We start from the raw sequence: 16,174 nt of genomic DNA on the forward strand, positions 1-16,174 counted from the left end.
AATTCTTGTCAATGAAAGGGTACATTACAAAATTTGAAATGAGTTACCCATGAATAATCATGACAGGTGATACTTACCGTTAAATCGGGATCCCCTTTTGATCCCTGTCCCTCCCTGATCCTACATGCCTTAATTGACATTGTAAATCCCATTATAAATCAAATAATAAATACATCCCTTGCAACTGCTAAGGTCCCTGCAGAATGGAAGCTTGCAGCGGTAAAACCACTACAAAAGAAACAAATTGCTGACCTCGCTACCCTCTCGAACTTACGACCAATCTCTCTTCTTCCTTGTCTTAGTAAGATCACTGAAAAAGTTGTCAATCACCAATTTACTACATTCCTGGAAGATGCTAATCTGCTTCACTCTAACCAATCCGGTTTTAGATCTCAGCACTCTACTGAGTCGGCCCTACTGTATACAGCTAAATCCCTCAGAGCAGCTTTGGATCTAGGAAAAAATGCTGTACTGGTCTTATTGGACCTGTCAGCCGCGTTTGACACGGTCTCACATGTCATTCTGCTAGACCGTCTTGCTTTGTTTGGCATATCGCACACAGTTTTGGCCTGGCTACAAAATTTCCTTCAGGACCAAAAACAAGTTATCACTTTGGGTCCCTATAAATCAGAAGATAAATCAATGCTTTCTGGCGTCCCTCAGGACTCAAGCCTCAGCCCCACTCTTTTGAATGCCTACATGGCCACCCTAATTAGGCTGATATCATCATTTAATATAGAGACTATATCATATGGGGATGATACGCAGCTAATTCTGGTCTTGGAAAATAACACCGCTCGGGCAGAAGAAAATCTACGCCAATGTCTCACGGCTACCTTCAACTGGATGAAGACTAACCAATTGAAATGTAATTCTGAAAAAACAGAAATACTACCGCTAGGAAAAGGGAATTTTTTCTCTCCCAAGACCTGATGGACTCCTCCCCGTCCAACACTGTGAATTTGGTTCAAAACTTAGGAATTACATTTGATGTCACTCTCTCCTTAAACAACAATCACTGGCAGTTGCTGGGACCTGCTTTCATATTATAAAAACAAGTAAAAAATCTTTGACTTGCTTCCCATTGCTGCCCGACAGATAGTTGCTGTGGCCCTAATAACATCAAGACTTGACCACTGCAACAGCCTGTCTACAGGCACAAATAAGTCAGTTTTCCACAGGTTTCAGATGGTCCAACATGCATCCACACGTCTAATGTTGAAATGGCCTAGGAAGTCATCTGCATCAGCGGCCCTAGAAAAACTCCATTGGCTGCCAATTCATAAACAAGTCCTTTTCAGGTCCTGTTAATCACCTTCAGGACAGTTCATGCCACAGGTCCCCTCTATCTCCGAAACAAATTCAGGCATTACGCACCCACTCTGAACCTTAGGTCATCCAATGCCAATTTGCTGAAGGTTCCAGTGTTTAGACTCGTTTCAAAAGGAGGGAAATCACTTGCAGTAATAGGGTTGTAGGCCTAGAGCATACTTTCATTCAAGCTCCATCAAGTTCAATCTGAGACTCTCTTTAGGAAAGCTCTGAAAACTTGGATCTTTACAACATCCAACACCGTATGTAGAGCTCTAATCTAATACCTACTCTTTCATGCCCCCTATGCATCTGGTATGGGTTCATCAGCCAGGTTCTCTATGTTGCCACTTAGCGCCATGATGCTCCTTTGGAGTGCCAGTTGCGCTTTATAAGTGCCCAATTACATTACAATTGCATTACATATGTTTTGATAATTAACACATAATTAAAAGGCGTTGTCATGTACAATGCCAATAGCTCAAACTCTTGAAAATGTGAGATCTATTCAAATAAGCGGCCACCATTGTCCCGCTTGCTTAGAAAGTGAAAGAGTGCATGACGTGCTGAATGTTGCCTGCAGTAGGAGAAACTATTTAAAGAAAATATCGCTTACAGACTAAAATGGACTCACCATGAGAGGTTACGAATTAGGATAAGGCAGTACTAAGGAGGTACTAACAAGCCAATTAACGAATCAGAAGCCAGCATTTACGAAGGACAATGACACAAGCCAATGACAAACATGGTGGGGCTTTTTGTTTGTTTGTTTTCTTTGCAGAGTTTTATATAGTGCGAACTTAACCCAAATCGGGTATCAGAGCGCTTTTTGTTAGGCACAGGGAGATTAAGTGATTTGCCCAGAATCACAGGATGTTTTAGCGTCATTACTTCTATGCAATAATCGAATACAGCATGATTCGCAGAGCAGCGCATGCGCTGCCCAGGCTCGACCTAAAAAACATGCAGGGTTGCCTATGCTAAACTGTACTGGTACTGGCAAATTACTCTGATAACCCATTAAATTGGGAGTTCAAGTTTTGGCAGAGTAAAGGAGGTGCTGAACTTCAAAGCAGAGTCTAAGAGTCATTTTATATCTTTATTTCCTGCAAAGAAATTGAGGACCAGGAACATGGCTGTAAATCTGTTCTAGATTACTTAATTCTTCATGAAGAGGCTGCATTTTAAATTATCTTACAAGTTTAAGACACTTGCTGCCGAGATCATTGTGTGCCCAGCAAATTTGATGGGATTATAATAGCAGTAAGATAACTCTACTGGAAAACCCAGTTCTGTGAGAGTTCTGTGTTTTTTCCAGTCACAGGTTTGACTCGTAAAGTAGCTTAGAGGGTTAAAGTGCCTGCTTCAAATATGCAGATCACAGATTTGCATTTTATGTTAATACGTAAGTGGACTACTAGAGCTCATATGTTACTTCCAGCCCATAAGTTGTAAGACTTCTACTGTAGCATAGTGATCTATTAACCAGCATCAAGGAGATGCATACAAATTGTGCCTCTGTGTGTGATGTAAAGTTCTCCAAAAACCCTACACTGAGATGAGTAGTGCTGTAAAAGAATTAAATAAAAACAATAGCAAGTGTCAAATCAATATTTGTGTAATTACGCATATGGTTAGATAAATCTTGCATTCTTTCAGTGAAAGGATATCTTCTACCTAGGGAGTTAAACAAAGTAAAACATTGAATTCCAATTGTTCCCTTTAAGTACAAGTGTAGTGATAACAAGCAGTGCGCATTTGTTTCCTTCTATTGCATTGACGACTACATACGGCTCCCATCCAGGAAGATACTTGTACTAAATGAGGGCTGATGGAATGTGACATAAATTGTAAATGCAAAATGCATACATGATTGCCATGAAGGCTCTCAGAAAATAGAGCAATACAGAAAAAGGTGCAAAACCAGAAACATTGTAAGTCACAAGAAAGCAGCAAAATCTATAAGAAATCAGGCAGCATCCTTAGTAGCAAAGGAAGAGTCTCAGGTTGGTCATCTGGCTCACTCCCAAAATCTGGGGTTAATATTCTCTTTTCTTGCATGGGAAATCATAAATTTCTGCTCAATCATCATTGTGTGAGCAAAATAATTACACTTTTACAAATCAGGGTACAATTCTGTTAAATATCATTTGCCTTACCATTTAAGACTATTCCACTACATTAATATGGAGTTTGCCCACTTTATGCTAATGTCATATGGAGATGGTAGGACAAACTAAATCCCAACAACCACAAACTATTGTGAATGACTGTAGTACTGTGAGATAGAGGAGGGACATACATAAACTGCATCATAACTGTGCCCATGTTGGAACGTTTTTGGGAATAGCAAAAACAGTGTCAATGGAAATAAACAAACATGTCTCTTCTTGACTATGTGCTGAAGACATAATGAACAGTGAACATGCATGAGGAAACATCTATTTTTAAACGAGTTGACGTTGACACCTAATTGAGGCCTAGTTAGCATAAACCAGAAAAAGGTACTTTAACAAGTCAAAGCAAATTTGTTTCAAATGCAATAGCACCAGATCAGTGTATATATATAAACTCAAGAGTAAATACATTTTTTGCACATCATTAATAATGCACAAATTTACTAAAATCGTTCAAACCATACAATTCTTAACCCCCTAATATCAACTTATTCACCCAAAATGTTTGTATAAATGTTATAATTAAATCCACTAACTCAACTTTTCCTATGTTTCAGCATTTTAAACTCAACTTTATTATGTTTAACCTCTGTGGAGACATACCCTTTTAGAGAAATACGACACAACAGTAAACTAACTAAGACTATGAATATCATTATCAATGAAACCATGTTCACATTTTTACAGTATATGCTTTATGCCATTCCTGTTGAGCTCAAAAACCAAAATCAGTCAGTTTAAAAAAACCCAATAATAGATCTTTTCTTAATCGTCTCCCCAGATTGGTGTGACACAAAAAAGGCACATTTCAAGATAGAGTAAGCCAACAATTGGATTTGCTCTGTCACTAAATTAAGCAAAGCACTTAAATATTAGACACAAACACATTTGAGTTATTAAAAAAATTGCAAACTGGAATTGGTATCCATCCTTTGAAATAGAGGCATCATAAATTCCTTTCAGAAGGGTCTTTAAACCCCCTGACCATCATCAAAATGGTGGTATCAAAGAAACATACTTTGTTATGTTCCATATAGGTACCCTAATATAGGCCCGGGTAATATCATACCCCTTCACCTACATTACCCCCCCAACACTACACAATAACAACCCTTTTAGGATTGAAACTTTACCTACTTCTAGTTCTGGGCGCAGAAGGAGGGTTTCCCTGGACAATAGTATTCTATGACTTCATCTTTAGACTGATACAGTATATATGAATATTCGTAAGTGTTCTTGGAAACTAGACAGGGGCTACAAAAGTCAAAGTCAAAAAATTGTATTTGCATAATTAATTAAAATTGATACAAAATTCTCCTGATAAAATAACAGTGCAAAATGTATTAAAAATACTAAAATTATTGTCTCTCAGCCTCTGTTTTGTTGGGGACAGATGCGTGAAGTTCTAAAAGTTAGGGTGTCCCTAATAGTCCACCAACTTCTGCCATGAATTTAACTCTGCGGCAAGCCAAAATTATGGAGGAGCCTCCAAGCCAGCTTGTAACTGATATTATGCAGGGGCTACATCCACCTGCATAATATCTACGTACAAGGTTCATCCCATACGTCATGCTCAAATCCAACAATGGATAATACACAAAACAAGGGACAAAGAACCTTGGATGCTTTCTGCATAAGTACAGCACCTCTTAGTAGTGTTAGCTAGAGAGAACCAAGACTTCCAGGCTGACACTGACCAGAGACGCTGAGGCTTCTGAATGCAGATGCTCCAGTTGGCAGTGGTCTAAACTTTCCTTGCGGGGTGTCCAACTCAAGACCAAACTGGGTCCCACACTCTCTTGCTTCAGGTATTGGGGTTAGACTAAACCTAGAGGGATTCTTGGCTTCATACCTACTCACATGCTAAGTACACTTAGGTAAATCTAGATAGCCATCATAGGAATACACACACTTTTATCATGCATTTTATATCCATGTATGTGTTAATGACTATTGCAAAATGGTAGAACTGTACTATCCTTTTATATTCACTGTACTGCTGATCATATATCTCTGCTACTGTCTAACGGGTATGGCAGCACACATACATTACACTAGAAAATTAACTGTGCACTAAATTTTTATTGTACCACGCATGACTGTTTCTTCTGTGTATCTCTCTGAGGATGAATAAGTTAGCACGAGTGACTGAGCAAAAAGTAGTACATTGTTTCCACTATCCTGGGGGCTCAGGGGTGACATGTTCTAAGGTTGCCAGAAATTATTCTCTCCCAGATAAGAGGAGATTCTAGTGGCACTGTGAGCTAGCTAATGCAAACTGGTTAACATTCTCGGTGGGGGTGCTCGGAACCAGTCTTCCACCAAACCCACAGTTTATGTTCTCCGAACGCGCAGATTCTCTATAGAAATATATAGGAACTACACAACAACTTGGTGCACGCCAAAACCAAATGCCAATTTACCACCTAAAATAAATAAGACTAATCCAAAAACCAACAATGAAAAGAAAAAAGCTAGCACATAACCAGTAAATTAGGTATAGCAATGGCTTATTTAAGGGGGTCCTTCTGGCATCTGTACAAATAACAAAAACCTATATCTTTTGTCCCAACGTCCTGAATACAGCCAAATCCAACATCATTGCTGATGCAGGTGAGCTTTCAGAGTGCAACAGTGACAAACTATTAGCAAATTCAAACTAATCACTCCATCCAATCAAATGTAAACAAGAAAGTGGTCAAAAAGAAACCCAGATGGTTTGACAAAGATTGCTCTGATGGCCACAAAATGTAAACTTAAGAAAACTCCCTGACCTTACAATGCCCAGTCTAACTGGAGAAAGAGCTACTCAACACAATCTTACTGATAGGGATATAGCAAAGAAACAGGAATTCTTTTGTGCCTTCACACTTATGACAACATAATAGGCACCAATCTAGATTGTCTGTTAAACAAGTCCTTCAAAACTAATGATTCATACAGCAGCAGAGGGCAGGCTAAAACTAACATATCAACCACATGTTACAAGAAGACAACAGCATTGAGCATAATGATATCAACTATGGCCAAACAAATGCTCACTTTAGATACACAGTTGAACATTGTGACTAAAATGAAGAGTTTGCTCGCAGCAATTTATCAAATTATTACGAAATGAGCAAGCTAAATTCCCTGATAAATTGGGCACAGGAGGAAGCAAAACATACCCATGCAATATGCTTGTGCCACAACATTGCGGACCGACTGACAAATGTACCAAATGTGCTGCAATAAATGATAGATGTGGTCAAAATAAATCAGCTTGAGGCAAACACCAATCTATATGTAGAATGGCAATGAATACGCTGGAATTTAAATCACAATTCAGACAAATTAAATCATAACAATTTCCTAAATTCATGCATATGTGACTAATGCTACAGGATTGTTACAATCACCTAAAAGAACTGCAAATATCAACAATAAAAAACTGTGAATACATTAAGAAATTTAATCAGAATAATCAAGTTTCATATATAGACTCAAAAGTCGCTAGAGAAAAGGATCAGAAATAAAGTGGGATTCAAGTTGATTAAGCAGAATGAGTTCCATGCATTTGTAAAAAGAATTGGAACAGATTGAAGAAACTCAACAAAAAAATGTTGCAAGCCGCAGAGAGAAAATTAAGGACCTTTCTCAAAAGATCTACCTGATAGTTGAATTGCAAAATGTAAATTTCAAAACTTCCCAGATTTTGCAAGTTTAGCAAAAATAGCAAAGTCAAACCTTCTCTAAGTAGCAAAATAGATACTGTTGAGAAACTAAGTTAAAGGACTGTAATGTGTGAATAAGGCTTCAAGCCCCGTCAAGACAGTAGATTGTCAGACAATCTTAAATGTTAACATTGTTGCTAGTGTCTTCAAACTGGACTCTTTGAATGTGGCAGGAGTAAATAGTAAAAGATTATTCCAGGATTGGTTGGCCTACATAAAATCCTTTGCCATAAACTGTCTCCAGGAGACTTGGGAGGTAGAGCGTTCCTTTTTCCTAGATGGCTATAAGTTCTTTTTAAATCCTGCTGTGCCTTCCCTAAGGGGTCACCCTAGAGGTTGTTTGTTAACTTTGGTCTCTCTTTCCCTAGATTGTTGGTCGGAGTACTTGGCCATAACTTCCCCCAATCTGCAAGCCATCCTGATATCCTCACCTATGGTTGGTGTTTGTTTGCATTGAATGTCTATAACCCCACCAACAACCCTTCCTTAGGCATGCTTTTGACCATCTGGCCTGACTTACTGAATAATTAATTATGAGGTGTTGCAAGAGCGGGATTTATCACAGTGGGGGACTTCAATATACACCCATGCTCACATTCTTTCTCTCCCTGTCACCAAATGTACAGTGATGAAACCATACATTTCGAACACAGCCAAGCAGGAGCTCACTTGAATAATATCTTGTTGGCGTTCAATTTGGAATTTTACATATATAAAAAATGGATTGTGGGGAGTACAGGAGCAGAATTCAAAGTGTAAAATATTCAAACACCAACAGCTTGATTAATCTGAAATAGTTGTGTTTACTTTTCTTATTTTAGCAAATGAACATCATATTCATATAAGAGTTACAACATAATAGTATGCCTCAATTTTCAGGTTATGTTCATTTTCACAAAAACTTAATATTACATGAATCATACATCAATTTTTAAAAACCAACATGTTAATATACTGTTCTTCTGTTTGATAGGGTGTTCTGAGCTGTAATGTAGGAAACTATTCCTAGCAGTAGGTTTATGACATGTTCTGCTATGTAGAAGTTTATTTTTCACAAAGATTTGAAGACCCAATAAAGTGATAGCACTCCTGTCATATTCTATGGACAATTCTACATTTGATCTATTGTTATTGAGAAAAGCATGATATTCAAGAAGTTCCTTTACAGAGCCATCCCAAATACACAAAAATATCATCAATATAGCGGTACCAAGCAGCACCCGCTGGTATCCACCACGTAGTCATTCATTACAGGCATGCTCCCTCTCATACCAACCCATGAAAAGGTTGGCATAAGAGGAAGCAAACCTGGTACCCAATGCTATTCTGCTTAACTGTTGGAAGAATTCCTTGTGAAACAAGAAATAGTTGTTCTCAAGTACAAAGTTAGCAATATTTAAAATCATTTGGACATGTTTGAAATTGTGTTATATGTCTCTCTGTGCTCCTCAGCACAATCTATTAGCTAACCCATGGCATTATAGCTAAATGCACTTTTCTTTCTCATTTTTGCTTTTTTCCTCTTTTTCGTTTCTTTTTTCTTTCTACTTCCTTTTCTTGTGCAAAGTAAGGTTTGCCTTTGTGTTTTATGTTGATTAACTTGCCCTGTTGCTCGTACAGTTTATTATCTCTGCATCTCTTGCATTTTTTAGAAAGCTTTGGTTGTGCCAAAGCCCCGTGTTATCTGTTATTATCATGTTAAATCTCCTGACATGTAATGAAAACCTTTTTTTTCTCTTGTAACTTATTGGGATTTCTTTTTCTGTGTTTTTTCTTTTTCCTTGTTTGTAGCCCTGAAGAAGTGGATATCCCATGAAACATGTGTTGGCTACTTCAGCATTATGGCTACTTTTGATGCTGTACTTAACAACATGGTCATTGACACAATAAGTTGTTTTTCAAAATTTGATGAATGATCATTTAAAATAAGTTTTTGTGAAAATGGATATAGCCTGAACATTGAGGGATAGTATTTGATATTTGTAACCCATACATGAATATGATGTTCCTTTTCTGAAATAAGTAAAAACAACTATATCAGATTAATCAACCTGTTGATGTTTGCATACTTTAAACTTTGAATGCTGATCCTGTACTCTTCACAATCCATTTATTTATATGTAACATTTGTCACTGGGATAAATGGACAGTTGTGGGTGAGAGTAGCGCAGGGCCATTTCTCAGTTGATCCATGTCAATTTTTTTCAATTTGGAATGTGCCATGATCAAAGCTTTTCATAATTTATATGACAGCCTCTTTCCCACATTTATTGGGTATGGTGTGAACTCCACTATAGATTTCATTTTTGTTGCTGCTCCACTGTGGCATCTATTGGTTCCTTTTGATATAGGTGTCTCTGGTTTTAGCGACCATTATTGTATCTTGATTTGTATTAGCAATCTGTTTGTCCGAGTCAAGCTCAAAGCATTGTAACTCATACAGATGGTAAAGTGACCAATTAATGTAGAAGAATAAAATGGTCCAGCATCATCCTGAAGACTTTCTGAAGAACCTTGTGGCTGCTAAGGGAAAGGAATTTGATTTGTACTTAGGGATGCTCTTGATGGATGATGAAGCCTTTTTGAAAGCATATCACAAGTTTGGGGAGGATGTTAAGGCCAGATAGTCTCTTCCCTGCAAAAAAGGGGTCAACGACAAACCCAGATGGTTGGACAAACATTACTTGGACACCCACAAATTGCTATTGTCTGCGCTTAAAGCTCAGCCCAAAGATCAGTCCTTGATATCTACCAGACGTACTATTTACAAAAAAGGCGCTAAAGAAGAGGTAGAGGGAACTCCAGGAGGGTGCTTGGTCTGACCTCATGGAGGCCTGAACTAAGGCTGCTAGCAGCCAATTTTGGGAGATAGTCCATCGTATAATATTCAGCGAGATTGGTGTCCACTCCACTTCTTCCCACAAACCCCCAAGAAGTGAACAGAGCATTTTGATGATATTTATAGCTTTGCGGATGGTGTTGCCTTGCAGGAGCCCTTGGTGCCAATCACACAACACTAGCAATTGTTTGTAGGGCAGATCATAAGGCCCCAGGCCTAAATAGGATTCCTGCTGATCTGTTTAATATGTCACCTGGTCTGTGATCCCGATATTATCACAATTGTTTAACCGTGTTGTGCGCACTGTCTACCGCACCCGTGGTTCCAGTCCATTATTATACTTGTATATAATAAGGGCTCTGGGGATCTCCATTGCTGCTAGGGTTGTGAAGGTCCTCAGCTGGGTAATTCTAGAGAGGGCCATGTCTTAGGCAGAGGATGTGTCTGTTCTCTCAGATCTGCAGTACAAGATTAGATCAGGCCTGCATATGTGTGAACAGTGTCTAAACGTTTACTTGCCATAAGTATACTGTGGCTTAAACCAGGGGCACTGTTTCTCACATACATGTATCTGTGTTTGGTCTTTGATAAGGCAAATAGATCTAAATTGTGGCACATATTGTTGGAAAGGGGTCTGTATATTGATATTGTTTGCTTCCTCAATGAGTTACTCGGGGATATGAGAGTGGTTGTTTATTATATTATGGATGGGTACTGTTCCATCTCCTCTCGCTTGAGAAGCTGGGTGAGGCAAGGGTGTATAATGCCCCCTTTTTTTTTTACTTTGTATGTGAACGATCTGGGGGCAAGGCAACTCGACAAGCACGTGGACTGCTCCTGAATAGGCTCCTGTCAGATCCCTACATTGTCATACACAGGCAGTACCATCCTACTGGCTAGAACTGCCCTGGGGTTTCACCATTGCTCATCAGCTTTGTACTATATATGAATATTCTTGATCTTTCCACCAATTACAGTCAATTGCAGGTAAAAAGACCACGCTAAGATCTTTGGATGTTCAGGTCAATAGGCTGTCCTGGGTGCAGAATTATAGTTAACTAGGGTTTGTCTTTGATGATGGGTCTACGTGGGCCCTTTGTTGGTAGTCAATCAATCAACTCTGTCAAGATCCATAAGGGCACTTTTATCTTTTTCTGCTAGAATTAGTAGCAAACCACTGGTAGCCCTGACTACAATCTATCAGGCCAAATCTGTCCCTGTAGCCACCAATGGTAGTGATATATGGGGACACGTCAACTCAAGAGAGCTTCAAGTGGAGGAAAACATGACCATAGGTGTTTGTTGGTTGTTCCCACTTCAACCTCTGCTTTTATGGTCCATGAGGAGTTAGGGTTGCCTTCCTTGTTGGATCTCATTGCCCTCCGCCCCTGATTCAATTGCTCACTATTTGGGTGCGACCAGAAAATCACCTACGTAGGGCGATAGTTAAGGAGTACCTAGAGCTCAATGGGTGGAGATCCGTCAAATAGCTGGTGTATATACATTCTTAAACTAGGCAGGCCTTCCCTGTTTGAGCTCACCTCTACCATTTTGAAAGCCAATATCCCCTGGATCTGGGGTAATTTCCTACAATGGAGGAAAACTGCAAGAGAGGGTGTTGAGCTAGAAAAAACACTAGTTCATGGACATGCATTGACTGTAAAACGCCCTGCCGTTGAACCTTATTTGCTCAGTTTCTTAAATGTTGATCCTCGATTTATCCCCACAAGATTTATGTTCAATCAGTTTCCTATGCTGTTGGCATTTTCTAAACCTGGTGTGTGGGGTACAAAGCTGAGTCCCTGTACATGTGATTATTAATTCCCCCAAGATCTTGTGTTTTTCGTTGTTTTCTGTGGATTTTATGACATATCCTCGAAGAAAGTTAATATTGCATGCAGTGAAACTGTTGCATTTTGGTCAGGTTAAGCCCACTTTAATGTACTTACAGCTACTTTTGGATGTACATACAACTTATTCTGTGGCTTGCCTACTTGCTTCTTCTTTGAAACACTTGATGAGGGGCGTGAACAGGCCTCTGTAGCATTTCTTACGCTCTTGTGAGGAACTTGTTTTTTTTGCTATGCATTTTTTTCAAATTTCTATGTCTTTTTAAATTATTTTATTATTTATTTTCATAGGTCTACTCACTTGTCCATTCATGCACAATATGCGTGTTGGACTGGCTGCTGGCTGCGCTGAAATGTGAAGCTGTTTTAGTTATATTTTGGGGCCATGAAAAGGGGCTTGGTTTTATGCATCACAATCACTGATTTAATGATGATTTAATCTCCAGAATATACATACCAGGTCTTTTTTAGGTCCCCAATGATGTATAATGATTACCATCAAGACAATTGTAGATACATTTGTGGATCCAGCTGAAAGGTGCTTATTTATTGAATGAAGCATGTATCTAAGGTTTATGTACTTTTTTTGAGAGAATAAAGTTATTTTAAATATTCGACTGTAAGGCCACCTCACCATCAAAATGATCAACATAAATTAAAAGGATTAAATGACAATTAATGTCCTTGAATCACCAAAATGCACAAAAGCGTACCAAAAGAACACTATTAATCTCATGCTTTAAAAGTCACAATCAAAAACACTAAATGAAATGTTACTGTTCGGTCCAAAATACATACCACTAAATCGTCTACAAGATCATCCATTTTGGTAACCCAATCAGTGCTCAGCTGCTCCCCATCTGTCTGCAGCTGCCGGCCCCGCACCGACAGGCGTCATTTAGTCACGAAAATGGGAGGCAAACTAAGTAAGAAGAAAAAGGGGTGCTATGGGGATCATACAGACGAAGCGGCTGACGAACCTTCTGAAACTCCGGTTGACCAAAAAGATGATGAAACGAATGTAAAGCAAGAACTGAATAGTGACCTCACTTTGAAAGGGGAGCAGCCAGCCAGCAATGGATTACAGAGTGAAGAAAAATCTAAACATGAGTTGCAAGTAGGGGAAACGGTTAACCATGTAAAAGAAGAGGAGGAAGCCAGCAACGATCAAACAAAAGAAGGTCAAATATCCCCAAACAGCGAAGATCTCAAACTAGCGCAAGCAAAGGGTGCAACAAGTGAAACTATTAAAGTAAATGGTGAGGGAAATCACTCTGAGCCTGGGGTTGGCTCCACTGTCTCAGCAGAATCTAAACCTGAAGAAACAAAATCTGCAATTGTAGAAAAAAAAGAGTCTGAGATCTCTCCAAATAATACATCCGAAAATAAGGCCAAAGAGGCTCCTGCAACTATTCAAAGTACAGGTGGGTATAATGAAAACCCTAAAGAATGTACAGCAGACAGTGACAAAAATGTCAATGGTGCAGATGAACCAGTGAGTTCCATGTCCCCAGAAAATACCTGCAGTGCACAATCTGTAAAAGAAAAAGACTCTATTTGCTTAAACACTGTGAAACCCTCAGATAATAGTCCATGTTCTAACCCCCCTACAGATGTTTTTGCCAAGATACCTCTCCCAGTGCATTGCAAGAATCGCCAAACACGAAAAATAATTCAGACGGTAGCAGAAATGATGGTGGACTGTTGAAAAGCAGTGATGAGGTGCTTCAGGTCAGCTGTGGGGACACGTTATCCAAACAGAGCTTGGTTGATAGCAGTACAATGGAAGCAGTGACAACAGCTATAAGTAATTCTGATAATTTAATAAAGTCAACTGAATCACACAAGGATGAAAGCAACAACTGCGATTTTCTGAACACAGCACAAGAAACTAAATCTTTAAAAACAGAAAATGAGTGTGGTGTGAAACAGGACAGTTGTACTGCTCAAGGCGAAGGTATCAGTGTAATCGAAGGAGAAGATGAGTGCTCAGCTCAAAAACATCAGGATGCCCCAGAAGATCAAACATCCACCTTGTCTGAAACTAAGCCAGACCATGACTCTGTCCCAAAACTGGAAAACTCTGTTAGCTTAGAGGGCAGCATAGCTCCACCCAAAGTGGAAACCCAAGCCGAGACTAAAATTGTGGATGAAGCTACAGACGTAACTGTCATTGATGCAGAAAGTATAACCGCCCAGGCTGAGGTGACCTCCACAGCTATGCAGAAGGCTTCTTTGGACCCAGTAGAAGTGGAACCGATAGCAGAGGTGCAGATCCCTGTGACACTTGTGCAATCAACTAGTGAGGTAGAACCCCCTCTCACCCAAATGGAGTTGGAATCAACATCTAAGATAGAGACCTGTGTGGCTCCAGTGGCAGAGGAATCTGAAACTGAACCAGAGGTATCAGGGGCTCCAGTGGAGGAGGCCTCCTTAGTGGATTCACCCTCTACAAAAGCACCAGCAGTAGATATTTCCTCATCTGAGATGGAGCCTTGCATAGCCCCAGAAGAAGTAACATCTGAAATGGAGCTGGAAGGCACTGTAGCAACGTTGACTTCCTCCTCAGAAAGTAAGGTGGGCACAATGGAGAAGGCATCCCTAGGAAAAATAATAGTGGATGAAGTGGAGGTGTCTTCCGCTGCTGAAATAGAGAAAGAAGAAATGGAGGTATCCTCAGATAAGTTGGTGGATTTTTACGGCTCAGAAAGATCTGTTCGCTCCAGCTGAAGCAGAAGAGGGCTCGGCCCAGAAAGAGGCAGCACCACCAGAAGAAACGGGAGCGGGTGCAGACCCAGAACAAGCAACATCCCTCTGCCAAGTAGAAGATAGTGTGGCTCAAACGCACATAACCTCACAGGCTGAAATGGAGGACAGCGTTGTATATGGAGAGGGGACCTCTGCACCAGAGATTGAGGTCTCTCTGACATCAGAACATATATCCTCTACGATGAATGCATCGCCAGTGGAGCTGGACTGCCCAGGAGCACCTGAGGTTTCTATAATGCCTATTGAGCATGAAGAACATGCGACTACTGAGGACACACCTGACCTTGCCACGGTAGAAGCTGATGACACACCAGTGGACTTAGCTTCATCTAACTCCGATCCATGAAAAGACTTGGCAGAGCTGATAACCATGAAGAATTCAGACACTTGCAATGCACAAGAAAACCAAGGCGAAGGGGCGCCATTGAGAGAGGGGCAAGAGGCAACAGAGGAAAAATACCCAGAAGAGCCTGATTCTAAACTGAGGCCTGAAGCTGTTAAGGAAATAGAAATTAAATTGGCGGACATAAAAGAAAATGAAGTACAAAACGCAGCTGATTTGAAAATTGAAGGTTTCTCAGAATGTGTGATCAGTGCTGAAGTGCCTCCAAATTCCGGAGTAGTACTTAATGGTGATTCTTAAAACAGGTGGGACCCTGACAAAACAACATTGCGCTACCGGAGATACCACGTGAAAAAAAATATTTTAAATTCAGTGACCGCTCCAAAAATGTTGCTAATGGTGCCCTGAAAGTAATGATAAATTAAGAAGGGATAACGCCAATAAAGGCAATGAAGCTGGAAAAACAAAGGAACATGGAATGGACACACGAGCATTAGAACAGTTGGTGACCGCAACTAGAGGGAAATAAACGATCCACCTACTAAAGTAAAAGAAATTGAGGGACTACTTTCAACATCTTAAAAAAAAAAAAAAATCACGTAAAAAGATCACGTTATGCTGGCAGAAAAACAAAATCGGTAAGAGTGAACCATGCACATCTTAATTCTGAAGCAACACTCCACTGTTTCACAATTTCCTTTTACGTGACATAAGATTGTTTTTTGTACCAATTCATTTTTCATTTTTTGAGATTGAGACAACCAAAATGGTGGGAACAGTCGTAAGAAGAGTAGATTTTCATACATTGATATACTGAATGCTGTAAACCTAGCGATCTCAAGTACCTTACATTATTACATGTGTTTCAACTATCAACACATTTAGAATGACCGGCAGTTAATTATGAATATGACATGCTTGCAGAAATAAACATTGATTCAGCTTTAAAAAAAAAAAAAAAAAAAAAGATCATCCATTTCCAAAATACGTAAAGAACAACACAAATCATATTCAACTGTCCCAAAGCCAAAACTAATCAGTTATCACAATGAGAACTAGTTGTCATGAATCAGGATGGCAGCATCATTTTACCTACAGATTCTGTATTTAGGCATTCAAAGATGTATTCCACTGACATTAATGGAAAACAGATAATATAGTTTGAGCAAGTC

At 39.5% G+C, this 16,174-nt stretch overlaps 1 pseudogene; it reads left to right on the forward strand.

The window, feature by feature from the left end:
* Positions 1-12,745: 12,745 nt before the first annotated feature.
* Positions 12,746-15,952, forward strand: LOC147722993 (uncharacterized; annotated as a pseudogene).
* The last annotated feature ends 222 nt before the right edge of the window (positions 15,953-16,174 follow it).

The sequence above is a fragment of the Lissotriton vulgaris genome, chromosome 4_1, assembly GCF_964263255.1.
Source record: "Lissotriton vulgaris chromosome 4_1, aLisVul1.2, whole genome shotgun sequence".
Classification (NCBI taxonomy): domain Eukaryota; kingdom Metazoa; phylum Chordata; class Amphibia; order Caudata; family Salamandridae; genus Lissotriton; species Lissotriton vulgaris.